General features: G+C 42.7%; 1 protein-coding gene across 5 annotated transcripts in view; it reads right to left on the bottom strand.

Moving 5' to 3' along the window:
* Positions 1–16038, bottom strand: part of HRH1 (histamine receptor H1) — a 110126-nt gene that overhangs the window by 21440 nt on the left and 72648 nt on the right. The window contains exon 1 of one of the 5 annotated variants that reach the window (XM_049861848.1): positions 8468–9422. The exons of 2 other annotated variants lie outside the window; for them this stretch is intronic. The gene's annotated coding sequence lies outside the window, so the exon portion shown is untranslated. Of the gene's footprint in view, positions 1–4884; positions 5427–5554; positions 8441–8467; positions 9423–16038 lie in introns of those variants that run through there. 2 more of the 5 variants (XM_049861851.1, XM_049861852.1) reach the window with 2 other exon arrangements.

Raw genomic sequence — 16038 nt, 5'->3', positions numbered from 1 at the left:
TAAAATCTTAAAAACTAAAGACAAAGAAAAAATCGTGAAAGAAGCCAGAGGAAAACAACACCTTACCTATGGGGGAAAAAGAATTACCGCAATTTTTCATCAGAAACCATGGAAGCCAGAAAAGAAGTGGTACAACATTTTTCAGATGCTGAAAGAAAAGAACTGTCAACCCAGAATCCTGTACTCAGCAAAAATATCCGTAAAGAATGAAGGAGAAATTAAGACATTCTCAGGTGAAGAACTTCCACAGGACTTGCATGCTAAAGATATTAAAACACTGAGGAAAGAAATCAAAGGAGATATATATAAATGGAAAGATATACAGTGTTCAGAGAATGGAAGACTCAAAATAGTAAAGATGTCAGTTCTCCTGAAAGTGATACATAGGTTTAACACAGATCCTATCAAAACATCAGCAAGATTTTTTGTAGCTATAGACAAGGCTATTTCAAAATGTATATGGAAAGTCAAGAGAACTAGAATAGTTAAAGCAATTCTGAAAAAGAATAATAAAATGGAAGGAACCAGCTTACCTAATCTCAAGACAACCTATGTAGCTACAGTACTCAAGGCAGTAGGTACTGGTGGAGAAAAGACACACAGATGAGTGGAACAGAACAGAGAAACCAGAAACAGACCCACACACATATGCCCAACAGGTGGTTGATGAAGGTGAAAGCAATTTAATGGAGCCTTTTCAATAATGGTGCTGGAGCAATTGGACATCTATAGGCACAAGATTGACCTTGACCTAAACCTCATACCTTATACAAAAATTAACTCCAATGAACCATGGACATAAATGTAAAATGCAAAAATATAACACTTTTAGAAAAACATGTAAGAGAAAATCTTCAGAATCCAGGGCTAGTACAGAGTTATTAGACTTGACACCAAAAGCATGATTCATATAAAGAAAAATTGATTAAATGGACCTTATCAACAGCAAAAAAACTTACGCTCTGTGAAAGACCCTGTTAAGAGAATGAAAAGACAAGCTACAGTCTGGGAGAAAATATTTCCAAACCACATATCCAACAAAGGATCAGTATCTAGAATATACAAAAGAGCCTCAGAATCCAACAGTAAAAAACCAAACATCCAGTTAGAAAATGGGTAACAGACATAAAAAGACATTTCACTACAGAGCATAGACAGATGGCAAATAAGCACATGAAAAGATATTTAACATCACAAGCCACCAGGGGAATGTAAATTAAAATCACCATGAGCTATCAGGACACACCTACCAGAATGGCTAAAATAATAGTCACAACACCAAATGCTATTGAGACTGTGGAGAAACTAGGTCACTCATATTGCTTCTAAAAACCAGACTAAACCCAGTGCCGTTGAGTCAATTCCGACTCATAGCAACCCTATAGGACAGAGTAGAACTGTCCCACAGAGTTTCCAAGGAGCGCCTGGCAGATTCGAACTGCCAACCCTTTGGTTAGCAGCCGCAGCACTTAACCACTACGCCACCAGGGTTTCCCATATATTGCTAGTAGGATGTAAAACAGTTCAGCCACTCTGGAAAAGACTATGGCAGTTTCTTAAAAGACTAAACATGCAACTACTATACCGTTGAATCATTACACTGCTGGGCATTTAGCCTGGAGAAACAAAGACATCTGTTCACAGAAAAACCCATGAGCAAATGTCCACAGCAGCTTTATTTGTAATAGCCCCAAACGGAAACCAACCCAGATTGCCTTCAACGATGAATGGTTAAACTGTGGTACATGTGAATCATGGTATCCTGCTCGGCAACCAAAAGAAATGAGCTACTGATACGGGCAACAACCTGGTTGGATTTCCAAAGAATTATGCTGAGTAAAAAAGCCAATTCTAAAAGGCTACACACAGTATGATTCTATCTACATTCTTGAAATGACAAAATTCTAGAAATGGAGAACAGACAGTGGTTGCCAGGGTTGGAGGAGGGGAAGAAATCTATAAAAGGACAACATGAGGATCTTTGTGGTGATAGAAACGTTCCGTATCTTGACTATATCCATGTCAATATACTGATCGCGATTTTGCACTACAGCTTTTCAAGACATTACCTATGGGAAAGAATGGGTAAAGAGTACATGGGATCTCTCTGTATTATTTCTTATAACTTCTTAAACGTTGATATGCACATAACTTTTCTGGGCATCTCGTTCAAATGGCTCAGCAGGTTTGAGGTGGGGCCTGGCATCTTGTACTTTTAACAAGCTCCCAGTGGAAGCCAATGCTGCTGGCTCAGGAACCTCAAGAGTCTCCAGACAGTGGCTGCAGCTAGGCTGGGCTCCTAAGAGTTACCAGGGCAACTTAAAAATATACAGTTCCCTGGGCCCTAGCTTTGGAGATTCTGATATAGCAGGCCTGGGCTGGGGCCTAGGACTCTGTATTTTTTATAACCCTCCCTGGTGAATGTGGTGCCCAGGCAGGTTTGGGAACCACAAATAAGGTACCTCTTGCTCCCAGATTTCTCTGTTTCCTCTCTGAACCAGCTCACGTTGGCTCCAAGCACCAATAACTGAATACCACGTTCTTGTTTTCATGCCCAATACCTTCAACATCCAAAGTCTAAGCTTAGGTCCCTGGGACTTGATCCTCTTCTTCTGCCACCAGGCCTCCCTGTGGCCAATCGCCTACCCAGCCAGGTATCTCCCTGCATCAGTCCCACTAGAATGTGCTTTGGTGTTTCCTCCCCATTGCTGGCCTTCTGGTGCAGCCGTCTTTTCTTGTGCACCCTTTGGATGCTGCCTCAGTCCAGGCTAAAGCCATCTCTCACTCAGGCTACTGTGACAGTCCCTAATTGTCTGGTCTGCTTCCAATCTCACCCCCTCCAGCCCCTGCTCAAGTCATCATGCAAGTGATCTTTCTAAATCCATGTTTCTCTCCTTCAGGTATTATTCGCCCTTTATAAAGAATCTATGTGTCTTCTATACCATCATTTACTTTAATTTTATATTTATATATTAAGTGGTCATATTTATTTATTTCTATTATAAAATATGTAATTATTAAGTATATATTATATAACTATATATTATATTTTTATTTTTAAACTGATCCACTATTTTTACCTAAAATTTATTTCAATACCATCTACAAAAAACCAGTATCATTTGCCATCTATAGAAGTTTTCCATAAAAATAAATAGAATAACTACAAAACAAAGTGATTAAATTCTACCTAGACATTATGAAGAAGGCTCTGCTTTGTAAAAAGCAAGTGTTCAGATGGGTGTTAAAGAACTATCAGCACCAAATTGAGATTCTCCTGGAGGTCATCAGAAAGACTGAAATAGAATTGACAATCAATGTGAGTCAATATTATTTAATGCCACATCTGTGTGCCTCTTAGAGTTGCTTCAGGTACAACCTAAAATGTGGCAAACACTGTTCTCAATCTCATCATACAATTGATTTCCTCCTAAGTGCTTTTAAGGGAAAGTACAAATTCCTTCAGCTGCTGGCATGACATTTCCTTCATGTTTTGACCTATGGAAAGAGGGAAGGTAAACATCGACAAACTTCTATTCATTCTGCAAAACTCACCTTAAATGTTCCCTCCTTTTAGAAGCTATCCTATATCCTTTAGTTACATCTATCCATTTCTTTCTCTGGGTTCCCACAGCATTGCTTCTGTATCTCTAGTAAGGCACTTAATACTTTTTATACTACTGAATAAATGAATGAAGGCAGGTATCCTTCACTTAGACTTTGGCTTTTACAAGGGTAGGGACAGTGAGATATTCACCTGTGACTCCAGCGCCTAGACAGTGGTTCTCAACCTTGGATGCACATTAGAATTACATAGGGAGCTTTAGAAAAATACTAATGCCACCCCCAGAGATGATTCTGATTTAATTGGTCTGGGATGTAGCCTGGGTACCAGATTTTTTAAAACCCTTCAGAAGGTTCCAAAGGGCAGCTGAGATTGTGAACCACCATCCCAACCCAAAGCTGAGTGGGAAGACAGGCTCAACAAGTGATAAATGAGTGAACAGATGAATTCTGCCTTTTAACGCCACAATCCTGACCCAACGTGACCATTTTCAGAGCTACGTGTTACGCTAATTCATTAATATATTCAGGAATTATTAATTAAGCAATAATACAGTACCGAGCTACTGGAGATGGAAACATGAGTAAGACATGAGTAAGAGGTACTTCTCCTTGTTGCAAGGGAAAAACTGGGGCTGTCTCCCAGTTCATCTAAGAACTTTTTGTCCTCCTGGTTAATTAACCAGTTCCAAAAGCAATCATCTCCCTAGTGACTGAGAGCAAACCTTACTTCTGGCTACTTCCTCTGGCAAATGCTATCTAAGGACAGGCTCTTTTCACACCAAAAGAGAGGAAGTTCCTGGAGGGTGTGTGCAAGTGGAGACCCAAAAGAAAGCAGTCTTGCTTAGACCCCTCCAAGCACTGTTTAAGTGAAAAGTGAGCATCTCAAGTGGCAGACCAAAGTTCCATGCTGCTCAAATATCAAGTCTTCCCTAAGGGCCAGCCCTGAAGCAGGCAGGACTGAAATCAAAGCTTCCTTCTGGGTGTGTATTTACACAAAGAAAATCTAAGGTCCCAGGATATGATTAACATCTGTGATGGTTAAGATTGTGTGTCATCTTGGCTGAGGCGTAATTCTCAGTATTTTGGCAGTCGTATAATGTTGTGATCACTTCCCTGCTGAGATTCCATACACAATCATGCATGGTACTGGTGGGGGCAGGGCCTGTGGCAGCTCACTGCCCCCTCAGCCTTCATCTCTCCACCCTCCCTCGCCTAAGTCCTTCCGGCTCTCCTTGTAGGGGTTTTTTTTTTGTTCTAGATCCTGCAGCTGGCTCCTGTTCTAACCTCCAGTTCTTGCGACTTGAGCCAGCAGCTTACCTGCAGTCTTGCCTGCTGATCTTGAGATCTGTTGATCTTCATAGCCTGCAACAGCCCTGCTCTCTGGCCTGCCAATCTTGGGTTTGCCAGCCCCTGTGGCTACGTGAATCAGCAGAAGCCTCTTTCCTGCCCCACGAACTAGGGACGTTTCAGCCTCTAAAAACCACGTGAGCCATTTCCTTGATATAAACCCCTCTCTCTCTATATATATATGCTTCACTGGTTTTGCTTCTCTAGAGAACCCAGTCTAAGACAACATCTTAATTACCCCTCAGGCAAAGGGAATTTCCTTCCCTACTGCTGCTACCTCAGACCTGCTTTAAAACTCTGTACTCTAGATAACTGAAGAGCAGAGAGAATGACCATTTGCGCTACCACTGTTCTAGTTCAGATGCTCATAATATCCCCTCTGAACTATGGCAACAACTTCCTAACTGGCATTCCTGCTCCTAGCCTTCGCCCCTTCAACCCATCCTCCACACAGAAGCCAGATGATCTTTCTAAAATCAAAAACTTCATCACCTCTTTCTACCAATCAAATCTTTTTAATGGCTCACCACTGCTGTCAGGATATAATTGAACCCCCCCCCCCCATCTTAGTCATCTAGTGTTGCTATAACAGAAATACCACAAGTGGATGGCTTTAACAAAGAGAAGTTTCTTCTCTCACAGTCTAGTAGGCTGGAAGTTTGAATTCAGGGTGTCAGCTCCAGGGGAAGGCTGTCTCTGGCGGCTCTGGAGGAAGGTCCTTGTCATCAATCTTCCCCTAGAGTAGGAGATTCTCTGCGCAGGAACCCTGGGTCTGAAGGACATGCTTTGCTCCCGGCACTGAGTAGTATGAGGTCCCCAGCTCTCCGCTCACTTCCCTTTCCTTTTATCTCTTGTGAGATAAAAGGTGGTGCAGGCCACAACCCAGGGAAGCTTCCTTCACACTAGATCAGGGATGTGACCTGAGCACGGGTGTTACAGCCCACCCTAATCCTCTTCAACATAATCTTATCTTGCCTCATTAACTACAGGCAGAGATTACGATTTACAACATACAGGAAAATTCTATCAATCACAAAATGGAGGACAACCACACAACGCTGGGAATCATGGCCTAATCAAGCTGACACATATTTTGGGGGAACACAAGTCAATCCATGATACCCCCTATAGGGTCTCTATGAGTCAGAATCTACTTGATGACAAAGGGTTTGGTTTTTTAACTGGTGTGTGTAATACAAATGTAACCCAAATAAAACTGGGCTGTCTTGTGTTCAGTCTATACATACTATCACATTCAAAAAAAATTGACGTCCAATATCCAGAAAAAAAAGGAAAATATCTTAAATCTTTACTGAGGACTCTCAAAGATGCAAACATCCTATAGAACCTCATCTCTCCTCTAACACCCCAAAGGGTCACTTACTGTGGCAGTGGATCCCCTTCAAATCTCCTTTCCCTCGCTTTCGAAAACTTTAGCTTGAATTGGCTCTCTGTTTTTTTTTCCCCCCCATTTCTTTCTCTGACCTACTCTTCAATCTTTCTGATCCACTGAAGGGTATCATGCCATTTTAATATAAATCTACTTTCCCATGCCTTCTCCTCTGTATTCATTACTCCAATCAGCTCAACAAATATCCAAGAAATAAGCAGTCAAACAATCTACTATGGACACTGAGAGAGAGGTTCAGGAAGTAACTAGCTGTTAATTCTTTGATACTGTCACACAAGAGCCTTTTCTATCTGGTCACAAGATATTATGCAGCCTCTTCTGATAACTTCAGCTTCCCTGAAGAGATCCTGCTCTTTCATACTCTGTACCTTTGCAAATGTTGCTCTCTCTGCCAGGAAGGCCTCTTCATTCCTCTCAGCCTGACAAGACATTCGATTAATTCTTAACCACCCAGTTCTGATGTCACTTCCTTTATAGAATTTCTCACTTCCACCAGCCAGCCTGATTCTCACCCAGTCAACAATTAAGGAGTTAAAAGCAGCCCAGCAATTATGCAAGAACATGAATTAAAAGGCATCCATACTGGGAAGGAGTAAAACAATCTCTATCTCAGGTGTCATGGTGGTAGTCAATGAATGTCATTAATAATAGTGATTAGTGTTTGCTCACCAATAAACCAGACCACCGGAATCATCTTTCTAATCATTTCCTCCCTGTTAAAAGTTCTTCACTGGTTGTTGAAAGGGCCCCTCTGTCCTCTGGCCCTGCTCCACCTTTCCTATGGCATTGCCCAGTCCTCCTTCCCGTCCACTGCTCTTAGCAGCAACGCATTAGACAACCTGTTAAAGCTGCCTGCTCTCCCTCTGTACCTTTGCCTGGCAGTGCCCTCTGTCTGGAATGCTTCTCTCCCACCATCACCTTATGGCTAAAGTCTTGAAATAGCTACACTGACTGAGGCAAAGAGTCAGACATGCATTATTTCATTGAATCCTCGTGGCAACCCTCTGAGATAGAAACTATTATTATTGCCCAGAATTTTCAGACGAGGCTCTGGGAGGCTATGTCCCTTGTCCAAGCTCACATAGTAAGGTGGCCCAGCTGGGCTTTGAAGCAATGGCTGCCTGACTCCAACATCCAAATTCTTAACCTAAAAGCTGGGAAGATAAGACAGGCCCAGTTCTAACACCATCTCCCCCTGGCTTGATGCATCTCTCTACACCCCCACCTCAAACTTCAAGGCACATTATCTGTCCCTCCATGTGGCATTTAGTACTGACCCTGTGTTGTGGTCATTCATGTAGAGCTTTCCTCTCCCCTGCTGGGCTGGAAGCTCCCTGGGAGCAGGAACCATGTCTTAATCAGATTTTAGCCTTATATGCTAGCACTACTTGGGCCACACAAGGTGGGGCTTTTAGCAAGATGAAATGATGATATACTGAACAGGATTAATGTTCTCTTTTGCATGCACGGGGAAGATGACTTGACTCATACTTGGGGTGCGAGGATGATCTGGCTGGAACATACTGAGGGTGTCCCCAAGCTGCAGAGTAGCCGTCCTAGAGAGAGGAGCACCACTCTTCTGAGCAGGGGGTTCGTGCACTCTCTTTTTTTACAGCAAACACCTGGCCCATAGTAGATGCTCAGTAAATATTTATTGGATGAATTTGCTGTGTGACTTTGAGCCCCTCTCTCAACTTCCCTGGGCCTCCTCTATCAAACATCGGAATAGCACCAGGTTAAATGTTTTCAAACCTTCCCCCCGACCCCTTCATGGTAGTATAACTACTGGTATGTAAAAATTTATATGAAAGAGATAAAAAGCAGATTAGTTGGAGTAGAGAGGTGGGGGACCTAGAGCCCCATCTGCTTGGCTCTTCTCCTCTCTCTTTGCCTAGAGCCCTCAGAGAACCCTCAGAGCACGGTTTGAAAACAACCAAACTTGGATGAACCCTAAAAGATCTTATAGCTCGAGAATTCATACAACTCTTTAAGAGACATCTACCTTTTAAGGGAGTGACCACGAAAAGGGAAAATCTTTTCTGACACATTTGGACAACGACTATTGAGTGTCTAATGTCCTTGAGGAGCCCTGCCTAGTGTAAGAACAATGATGCTAAGGTCTTTTGACCTTGAGTAACTTACTTGCTGGAGCAAATAGTTGACGCACTCTGCTGCTAACCGAAAGGTTGGAGGTTTGAGTCCACCCTGAGGTGCCTGAGAAGAAAGGCTTGGCGAACTCCTTCTGAAAAAACAGCCATTGAAAATCCCATGGAGCCCAGTTCTACTCGGACACACATTTAGTCACCGTGAGTTGGAGTCGGCTCAACTGCAACTGGTCCAACTCCAACTGCTTGGTGGGACTGGCAGGTCCACAGAGATGGTGCTGTGTTTCCTCCAACAGTATACACAGCCCACAGGCACCCCAGGAAGCAGGAAGCAGGAAGAGGTGTGGAATCAACAACGCTTGCCACACATGCTGGCAGCCACAAAACAGAGATAGCAAATTGGTTTCCTATGCAGGCAAAATAATGCTGTCTTAACCCTTCTCATCTTGGGCTGCCTGCTATAAACTGAGTTTGCCCTCTACCACCTTAATCAGGCTCTGCTGAACTTAACCAACAGACAAGTTGAGGGTGATTATAGCAACCTCAGGGAAAGGTTACCTACCTATCAAAGATCCACCTTTATCAGTCAACTTTTTTTTAAATCCCACTAAAGACATAAAGAAAATATTATCCAAAGGACTAATGGACCACATGAACCACAGCCTCCACCAGCCTGAGCCCAGAAGAACTAGATGGTGCCCAGCTACTACCATCGACCCTCACAATAGAGGGTCCCAGACAGAGTAGGAGAAAAACATAGAAAAAATTCAAATTCACACACACACACACAAAAGACCAGACTTATTGGTCTGACAGAGACTGGAGGAACTCTCAAGACTATGGTTCCCAGGCACCCTGCTAACTTAGAACTAAAGCCACTTCCAAAGTCCACCTTTCAAACAAAAAGTAGACAGACCTATAAAATAAACAATAACACACGTGAGGAACGTACTTCTTAGTTTAATCAAATGTATGAGACCAAATAGGCAACACCTGCCCAAAAGCCAAGACGGGAAGGCAGGAAGGGACAGGAAAACTGGACAAATGGACATAGAGAACCCAGGGTGGAAAGGGAAAGGGGGAGACTGCTGTCACATTGCGAGGATTGCAACCAATGTCACAAAAACAATGTGTGTATAAACTTTTAATGAGAAACTAACTTGCGCTGTAAACCATCTAAAGCACAATGAAATTAAAAAAAAAAATCCTGCTTCCCCATGAGCCAATTCTGGATTCCTTAATGGGGATGCCAAGGAGAAATCAAGTTTGGCGGAGCGTTTGGAGCCGTCGCTCCCTATAGTATCTGGAAATGGGAATATGAGTTTACAAGAAAATTTAATTTATAACAATTCATTTGATGTGCTGGTATGTACCACAAAACACGTCCACTCAACCTACCCTTGCTCCCAGGAAGATTCCTTATAAAACTAAGACAAACAAGCAAAAAACCTAACCAAACCCGATGACAGAGTCCATTCTGACTCAGCGACTGTATAGAACAGAGTAGAACTGCCCCACAGCGTTTCCAAGGAGCAGCTGGTGGATTCAAACTGCTGACCTTTTGGTTGGCAGCCAAGCTCTTAACTGTTGCACCTTCAAACATCCCCTTAAATCAACAAATCCTTTAATGCTTTAAGGAGCTGCTTACTTTCTCTTTAAACAGTTCCTTTAATCCTTTATTCCAGTTACTGTAGAGTTGTTCTGATTGTATGGGGGAGGGGCTCAACTAGGTACTCTTAACTAGGTACTAATAGTCAGTTGACACTTCTCCTTAACACCTATACCCTGGGCTGATGCTGTTAATCAAAAAACCAAACCCGTTGCTGTCGAGTGGATTCTGACTCATAGCAACCCTATAGGACAGAGTAGAACTGCCCCATAGAGTTTCCAAGGAGTGCCTGGCGGATTTGAACTGTTGACCTTTAAGTTAGCAGCTGTAGCACTTAACCACTACGCCACCAGGGTTTCCCTGATGTTGTTAAACAAAACAAATTTTTTTTTTTTTTTTTTGTCTGATGCTGTTAGCTGCCTTCAAATCAAGGAGCCAAACGCTGCTGGGTCCTGCGCCATCCCGATTGGTTGTGGATGGAACTGTTGTGATCCATAGGGTTTTCATTGGCTGATTTTTTGGAAATAGATTGTCAGGCCTTTCTTCCTCATCCATTTTAGTCTGCAAGCTCTGCGGAAACCTGTTCAACATCATAGCAACATACAAGCCTTCAATGACAGATGAGTCGCGGCTATGCATGGGGGGCATTGGCTGGAAATCAAACCCCGGTTTCCTGCAAGGAAGGTGAAAATTCTACCACCAACCACCACTGCCCCCTCCCTGTGCTGAGGAACTGGGTAAACAGTAAAGAAATAGGAGGCAGGTGATGGGCAACAGGTTGGGGGTGGGGGGCAGCCAGGGCTGGACCAGCACAAGAGTCAGAACAGGCTGTATACGCACAGCTGTAACGTCCCTGAGCTGGGAGGGTTCTCTTGGCAGCAATTTATGAAAACTATGATTGCTTTCTACTTCCTAATCTTTGTGTTTTCTTAAGAAGCTAAGTGGTTCTTGTGTGATTACAAATTCCAGGTGTTGGTGGAATTTTAACTAAAACATTGAAGTCTAAGACTATTTATATATCACTCATCCATTTGCTCAACTTCCTCCTATGAGTTCACTGCACTATTTAAATCATTTATAACCAATGGAGATTTTTAGTGAGTTCCAGAAAACAAGAGGAGAGGAAAATCAATAGAAAAAAATCAGGTGGAAGAGAATGTCCATTTAGGAAGAAGCCGGCAGACTGGCAGGAAAGGTAGGTACAGTGATCTAGGGGAACAGTGCCTGATGAACACTATGGGGCCAGGGCAGACCTACATAAGCGTTAAGGCAGAATAGGTGGTCTCCTATGTCCAGTGTGATTTGGAGGCACTGGAATGCATTCATCCTCTATCCAGAGATAACCCTGCCTCCGCTTTCCAATCAAGATGCCTGTCATTCCACCATGTAAACACGTTAAAACAAACAAACAAAAACCTGTTGCCATCAAGTTGATTCCAACTCATGGCAATCCCATGTGTAACAGAGTAGAACTGCTTCATAGGGTTTTCGTGGCTGTAATTTTTATGAAAGCAGATTGCTAGGCCTTTCTAGCCACTGAATGGGTTCAAACCAGGCTTCTTCTCCAGAGCCACGGGACGGGTTTGAACTGCCAACATTTACGTTAGTACCAAAAAAACCAAACCCATTGCCATTCTACCCGTTCACGCATAGTGAACCTGTAGGACAGAATAGAACTGTTCCATAGGGTGTCCTAGGCTGTGATCTTTACAGGAGAAGATTGCCAGGTCTTTTTTCTCGAGGAGAGGCTGGTAGGTTTGAACTGCTGACCTTTCACTAGCAGCTAAGAGCTTTAACCATTGCACCACCAGGGCTCCTCTCAAGGACATTAAACCAAAACTCGTTGCCACCAAGTTGATTCCAACTCATAGCGACCCAACAGGACAGAATAGAACTGCCCCACAGGGTTTCCAAGGAGCGGCTGGTGGATTCAAACTGCTGACCTTTTGGTTAGCAGCTGGGCTCTTAACCACTGCACCACCAGGGCTCTCTAGACTGTTATTATTACTCAGGCACAATGATAAAAGAGAGACTGTGCTAAAAGCAATGCAAAGGATTTGCAAAGGCTATCAAGTTGAGAGTTGGCAGAGGTTCTGCCTAAGTGTTTGGAATCAAGGAGGGCTTCTTGGCACAGGTGGCATTTGAGCTGGGCCTCTGGGTTGGGGCAGGATCTCAGTGGGATTTGTTAAATGGTGGCACAGGAAGATGGAGCAGTGTGAGCCAAGGGGCGGAAGAAAGGAAGCTCAGGGACTAATCATATGGTTGCTGAACTCCAGGGACCTCAGAGCTTAAGAGTGGAAAGAGAAAAACAGAATAAGTAGACGGAAGCAGAGGTTCTGTTTCACTCTGGAGGGCGAGGTCAACCAGGTGGTGCTTTCCAATGAGCTGTACTATGGCAGAACAAAAAGAAAATGCTTTGCAGCTAGTAAAGCAGTCTCTTGAGCATCATTTTGCTGGATTGTCACAACCCATCTCAACGTAGGTAGAATTTAGTAGGTGTTTGTTAGTCTAATTCTGAGGTTACCTGCAAATACCCCTGAATGGAGTAGGGCATCTGTCACGGATTGGATTATGTCCCCCCAAAAATGTGTGTATCAATTTGGCTGGGCCATGATTCCTCATATTGTGTGATTTTCCTATATGTTGTAAATCCTGCATCTATGATGTTAATGAGGGAGGATGGGCAGCAGTTGTGTTACTGAGGCAGGACTCAATCTACAAGATTGCATTGTGTCTTGAGGCAATCTCTTGATATATAGGAGAAAGAAGCAAGCAGAGAGACAGGGGGACCTCACACCACCAAGAAAGCAACACCAGGAGTAGAGACGGTTCTTTGGACCCGGGGTCCCTCGACCAGGGGAAGATTGAGGACAAGGATCTTCCTCCAGAGCCAACAAAGACAGAAGGCCTTCCCCTGGAGCTGACACCCTGAATTTGGACTTGTAACCTACTAGACTGTGGGAGAATAAATTTCTCTTTGTTAAAGCCATCCACTTGTGGTATTTCTGTTATAGCAGCACTAGATAGCTAAGACAGCATCCAAAAAAAAAACCAGTCAGTAATAGTGGGGTTTCTGGTCACTCTGGCATCCTGCTATCTTCTTGACTGGGAGGATATTCAAAACACAGGTGTAAGAGGAGGCAAAAAACGCTGCCGGTTCAAGTACACCCAGAGGTACCCAAGAAGAAAGGCCTGGTGATCTACTTACAAAAAACCAGCCATTGAAAACCCTACGGAGCACAGCTTTACTCGGACACACAAGTGGTCACCAAGAGTCAGGAACGACTAGATGGCAACTGGTTAAGAAGGACGGTGTGAAGGAGAAGGCTGAATGGTAAACTTTGGAAAGCAGGAGGCCACGCATTTGTGACTCATGAATTTATTCATTCAATGAACACTAAGCACTTACTATGCACAGGGCAATACGTTCAGAGCAAAGTCCCAGGAGCCAGGGCTTTAGCCACTTTGTATGTATTTAATTTTCTATCTCATAGAAAAAAGAGTTTCCATAACTTCAGGAGGGTAGGGGAAGCAGCAATAGGTTTCATTTCACACGTCAACTCCAATTGATTTGTTGTGGTTACCCAGAGAAGGTTTCTGAGACTGCAGTGCGGACTCAACAGGAGGGAATCTGGTGATGATTAGTGATGTCTGCCATGGGTTTAGCAGGGGAGAATAGTACAACGAATGCCACATACTACTTGCCACTGCAGGAATGAACTCTGTATATACTGATAATATGCTCACCTTAGGTTGTTTTGTTTTTATAGTTCTTTTTGTTTAATATTAACTTTTTATTTTTAAAGAATTTTAGATTTACAAAAGAACTGCAAAGATAGTACAGAGAATTCCCATGTACCCTACACTCAGCATACATACACATACACACACGCGGACACACACACACACACACACACACACACGTATGCAGTGGTTAAGAACTATGGCTGCTAACCAAAAGGCGAGCAGTTCAAATCTACCAGCCACTCCTTGGAGACCTTATGGGGCAGTTCTACTCTGTCCTGTAGGGTTGCTATGAGCCAGAATTGACTTGACAGCAATGGGTATATATATATATGTAAGTTATAATATATATGTAAGTTGTTATATACATATATATAACATATATATAATTTATTTTATTTTTGCTGTTAAATTAGAGGTAGATGAGACATCTGTAAATGTTTGGGGACATCACCTCTCTGACCGTGGAGCATCAATTCTTGTCCCCTTTATTCCCTTTAATTTTCACAGCTCTCCACGGTGAGTGATCAGCCACAACACACTCATCAGCTGTGTAGGGTCAAGAAACTGTTCCAAAATCTAAGGTGAGAAGGGTGCCCATTCTCACTACTTCTATTCAATATTGTATTAGAAGTTCTAGCCAGAGCAATAAGACAAAAAAGAAGAAAAAGTAACCAGATTGGAAAAGAAGTAAAAACGATCTCTATTCATGGATGATATGATCTGATATATATAGAATCCCAAAGAGTCTGCAAGAAAGCTTCTAGAGCTAATGGAGGAATTTAGCAAAGTTGTAGGGCACGAGGTCAACAAACAAAAATCAGTTGGGTTTCAATACACCAGCAATGAGAAATCGGAAAGGAAAATTAGGGAAATGATGCCATTTAAAATACCATCTAAGAGAATAAAATACCTGGGAATAAATTTAACCAGGGATGTGGAAGACTTAAATGAGGAAGATGATAAAATAGTACTGAAAGATATTAAATAAGACTTAGATAAACAGAAACATACACTGTATTCATGGATTGGAAGACGTAATATTGTTAAGATGTCACTGTTACCTAAATTGATCTATAGATTCAAGGTAATCCCGATCAAAATTTCAACAGCCTTCTTTATGGAAATGAAAAAACCAATCCTAATTTGACACTCGTTTATTGCCTTTTTCAAACATTTAACTTCGTTTTCACAGAAACAACACTTTTTTGCACTCATATTTCATTTCCTGTGTCATATGTAATTCATTGGTATAATGTACAATGAATACAGCTAGGAATAAAAAAGTTTGAAAACAGAGCTGACTTTTAGCCATTATTCAGCTCAGTGGCTGGGAACAGAAGGTGTAAAAACTGGAGGTTGTGTTGGCTAACTGTGTTTTACAAGTGGTGGGGGAAGTTTGGTTAATCTGATGAATCAGTAAAGTAGAGGTCAGTTAAGAGAATTCTCCTACAAATATACAGTTGTCATCCTGTCACTAACGGTTAGGTGCTTGGCTACTAACCAAAAGGTTGGCGGTTTGAATCCACCCAGAGGTACCTCAGAAGAAAGGCCTGGTAATCTACTGCCAAAAACTCAGCCACTGAAAACGTTATGGAGTACAGTTCTACTCCGACACACAGGGGGGCGCCATGGGTTGGCGTCAGGTTGGTGGTAACTGGTGGTACTGGGAACAGAGCAGGGAAAGTCCAACTACAGCGTGAGCATACAATCAGCAGCATCAGACAGGGGGAGACAGGGGTCAGACTCCCCGGTGTCGCCGATAAACACATTGTAAGGAGATAAAAAGGACTGATGAGGAACCTAGACATTAAAAGAGATTTAAAAGACATATCAAAAATTTTAAAAGGGGAATAATATAGTGGCACAGTGGTTAAGAGCTCAGCTGCGAACCAAAAGGTCTGCAGTTCAAATCCACCAGCTGCTCCTTAGAAACCCTATGGAGCAGTTCTACTCTGTCCTATAGGGTCGCTATGAGTCAGAATCAACTCGGTGGCAACGGGGTTGGTTTTTTTATTTTTTAAGGGCAGTGAACATTTACTGAGAATTCAGAGTGTACCAATCACCATGTATTGTCTCATTTAATATGTAAACCTCTATTTGGTACATATTAGAACCACCTTGGAAACCCTGGAGGCATAGTGGTTAAGTGCTACGGCTGTTAACTAAAAAACGTCAGCAGTTTGAATCCACCAGGTGTTCCTTGGAAACCCTGTGGGGCAATTCTACTCTGTCCTGTAGGGTTGCTATGAATC

This window comes from Elephas maximus, chromosome 20 (genome assembly GCF_024166365.1).
Source record: "Elephas maximus indicus isolate mEleMax1 chromosome 20, mEleMax1 primary haplotype, whole genome shotgun sequence".
Classification (NCBI taxonomy): Eukaryota; Metazoa; Chordata; class Mammalia; order Proboscidea; family Elephantidae; genus Elephas; species Elephas maximus.
Note: the sequence above shows the minus strand (reverse complement) of the source record. Positions and strands in the feature narration are given on the sequence as shown.